Source organism: Aplysia californica, unplaced genomic scaffold, assembly GCF_000002075.1.
Source record: "Aplysia californica isolate F4 #8 unplaced genomic scaffold, AplCal3.0 scaffold00805, whole genome shotgun sequence".
Taxonomy (NCBI): domain Eukaryota; kingdom Metazoa; phylum Mollusca; class Gastropoda; order Aplysiida; family Aplysiidae; genus Aplysia; species Aplysia californica.
In genome coordinates, this window is record NW_004798075.1 from 200,157 (window position 1) to 203,703 (window position 3,547).

Consider the following 3,547-nt stretch of genomic DNA (forward strand, 5'->3'; position numbering starts at 1 on the left):
ACAGACAGACAGACAGACAGACAGACAGACAGACAGACAGACAGACAGACAGACACAGACACAGACATAAAGAGAGAGAGAGAGAGAGAGAGAGAGAGAGAGAGGGGGAGGGAGGGAGACAAGAGACGGAGAGAAAAGAAGTAGGACCTACAAGTGGCATCCTCCAACAAACGGAGGACGTCTAGGCTAAAAGATAAGATTTCACAAAAGCTGTCCTTCAAACATGTCACTTTCCGACTTTTTTTTTCGCTCTGTACGACTTTTTGATAATTTTGCCCCCACCTAAATGCAGTGAAATGCAGAACACAGTGAGAATGTGGCACTCCTGATTAAGGAGTTGAGCAAGGAAGATAACGGAACTTACAAAACCTGAAAAGTGAAGCAAATAATAAACAGCTAGTGTAGAGTTATCCAGATGTGAAAAAGAGGAGAAAAATAATAGCACAACCCTGAAAGGAGATGAAAAGATGTAACAGCACTATCCTGAAAGGAGATGAGAAGATGTAACAGCACTATCCTGAAAGGAGATGAAAAGATGTAACAGCACTATCCTGAAAGGAGATGAGAAGATGTAACAGCACTATCCTGAAAGGAGATGAAAAGATGTAACAGCACTATCCTGAAAGTTGAAGAAAAGTAACAGCGCTATCCTGAAAGGTGAAGAGAAGTAACGCGCGCTCTTATCCAGAAAAGTGATAGATCGTAAAAATTACCAATATAAAACTGAAAGGAGAATTTTTTTTCTTAAAGCAGCCCTATCTAGAGAGAAGAAGAAAAAAATCAGTACTATTCAGTTTTGTTGATAATAGTATCAGCTCGGTACACAAAACTATGACATGAATGTCGAAGCGAAGGATCAGATGAACGAAACAACTATCACTTCGGGCGTGTCCAGATTTGGAAGATAATATCAACTTGACAAGCCATAATCTAACCATCAGAAGTCAGTCACAAGGAATAAATAATATTAATATTGTCCTGCACATATCACTTAAACATTCCGTAGTTATATGAACGTGTCTAAGACGTGTGCTTATAGGAGAGCTGAGTTTTAAAATGCTTGTCTATATAACCAAACAAAGGAGTCATGTTTGCACTTTCTTGCAAGTAACAAGACTTTAAGCTCGAAGTTATTCGGCACTTCTGAACGGCATTCCTTGTCAAGGTAGACCGTTAGAAAAGAGCTTCGAGCTGCCTGACCTTCAGGAGTCGTCGGGGTCACAGGTCAGCTGATCGACAGTGAAGAAAAGATAACAGTGACGAATTAAGCTGGCGCAGACACGGAGGCAGGCCTATCTTCTGTTGTCGATCGGCTGTCCTTCAGCGACCTCTTCCTTCTTTGTGTTTAATAATACTTTATAGTACAGTGTGTATGTGTGTGTATTAGGGCGAGTGACGGAGTGTGAGAGTGCGTTTGAGGGGGGGGGGGAGAAGTGGAGAGAGCTCTCTATCTCTCTCTCTCTATCTATCTATCTCTCTCTCTCTATCTATCTATCTATCTATCTCTCCCTCTCTCTCTCTTTCTTTCTTTCTTTCTTTCTTCCTCTCACTCACACACAAACATACATACACACACACGCACACACTCTCTCTCACTCTCTCTCTCTCTCTCTCGCTCTCTCTCTCTCCCTCTCCCTCTCTTTCTCTCATTTCTTTCTCTTCCTCTCTTTTTCTCACTCTCCCGGCCTCTCCTTCTCTCTCATCCCTTTCCTATCTCTCTCCTCCCACAGTCCTCTCTCTCCCTCCTGCCTACCTCCTAGCCTTCTACTACCCTTTTCCTAATATTTAATGCACAACCACACCCACTCTCCCCACCCATCCCCACCTCCACACCACATCCATTCACCCTCACACCACCTTACACACCTTTATATATTACGTTAGATAGATAGATAGATAGATAGATAGATAGATAGATAGATAGATAGATAGATAGATATTATATAATGTATAAAGTATAATATTTTATGTTATATATTTCATATGTCTGTCTAATCCTTGTCTGCCATCCAGACCTGACACATCAGAATAATCAGCGAAACATCTGACGCTTCACCTGCTCTTAAACACGTTTGCTTTTATTTTTTTTCTATGGAACACTTTCACATAGTTGCATTAATTATCGGTGTGTCAGCTGCCAAGAGAACGCATTATACAATCTATGTGCGCGGCGCACGTGCAGTCAGTCCTACTGTATGAGCACACTCGCGCATTTTTTTTAATGTATTTTTTTTTCATTGAGCGAAACTAAAACGCATTAAATAGAACATGCAATTAATCACACATCAAGTGAAGTTCGACGGGGGGGTTTTTCATCACCTTTGAGCAACTTTTGACACAAAATTTCCACGAGCGGAGTTTACTAAAGTGATCATTGTGCGTTTACGAAAAAAAAGAAAAAAGACACGGATGTTATGTTCGGTTGTTAATTCGCAAATGTGTCTGGCAGTTGGGTTTATGTTTTTGTTTTTTTTATTTCTTTTTTTTTTTTAAGTTTGAAAAATGTCAACTACGATTTTGACAAACTGGTACTTGGTAGGGATTGTTTGTGTGTTAATTTGGGGTAGTTGTTTTTTGTTGTGTGTTTTTTTTTTTTTCTTGGTTTGCTTTTTTCTGTTTTGCTTTGCATCGCTTGTTTTTTATTTTTATAAAAATGTGTTTGTTTTTGTTTTGTAAAGTTTTGTTTCGTTTTCTAAGGAAGGGGAGAGTGGTGGAGTTTCTGAATGAAAACCCCCTCAACAACCCATGACCATGTATACAAATTGCTTTAAATGATAGTGTCATTTATGTGTTAACTTAATCCTTTCCCACAGTACCACCCTGTCAACAATATTAACCTTCTATTATTTTTTTTTTCATTTTATTTTGGCAGTCCTCAATCACGTTTGTTTGCAACAAAATATAAGTATCAATTCACCAAAACACTGAACCCAAGCGCTTAGAAATTAATTATACCCTTTCATTTACTGCAAAAAATATATTTGATCTTGTCAAACTAGGTTCAATATTGGCTCTACTCAGAGCAGAGCATAACTTGTTACCGTTTCTAGCCTTAGGTACACAGTTTTATATCTCGCGAAGAAGCCTATAAAAGCCTATACGACGTGGGGACTCTGTGCCACCACTTTCCAAAGAGGAAATTTACTCGCTAATTCTATCCGTACGCTTTGCATAGTAGTCTGTCACAATGATTTTTGAGAAACTCTGAAAGTTTCAAAGAGGTCTTCGTACTAGAAGTATTCTAAAATGTGAAGAATACAACAGACCCGGGAGTACAAAATGACCCCAGGGCGTACAGATAGGGTTAACTTGGTAATAGACGTGAATAAACACACCGGGTAGAGAGAATTAGAATGGTGTGCTATTCATAAGTGTTTGATCGGTGCGGTATGTACATATTTCATCACAATTATATCATTCATATCGGTGCAGGGCGCTCTGCATGTCATCCCTCTAAGTTTTCAAAAGTGGGTCTGTCTGTCTATCCGTCACTCTTCTCTTTCTCTGTGTCTGTCTCACTCTGTCTCTCTCTCTTTCTCTCTCTCTC

At 39.5% G+C, this 3,547-nt stretch overlaps 1 protein-coding gene across 1 annotated transcript in view; it reads right to left on the reverse strand.

Annotated features, from left to right (window-relative positions):
* The window catches only part of LOC101850444 (receptor-transporting protein 4), a gene marked incomplete in the record, with an annotated part of 54,966 nt that overhangs the window by 49,089 nt on the left and 2,330 nt on the right, over positions 1–3,547 (reverse strand).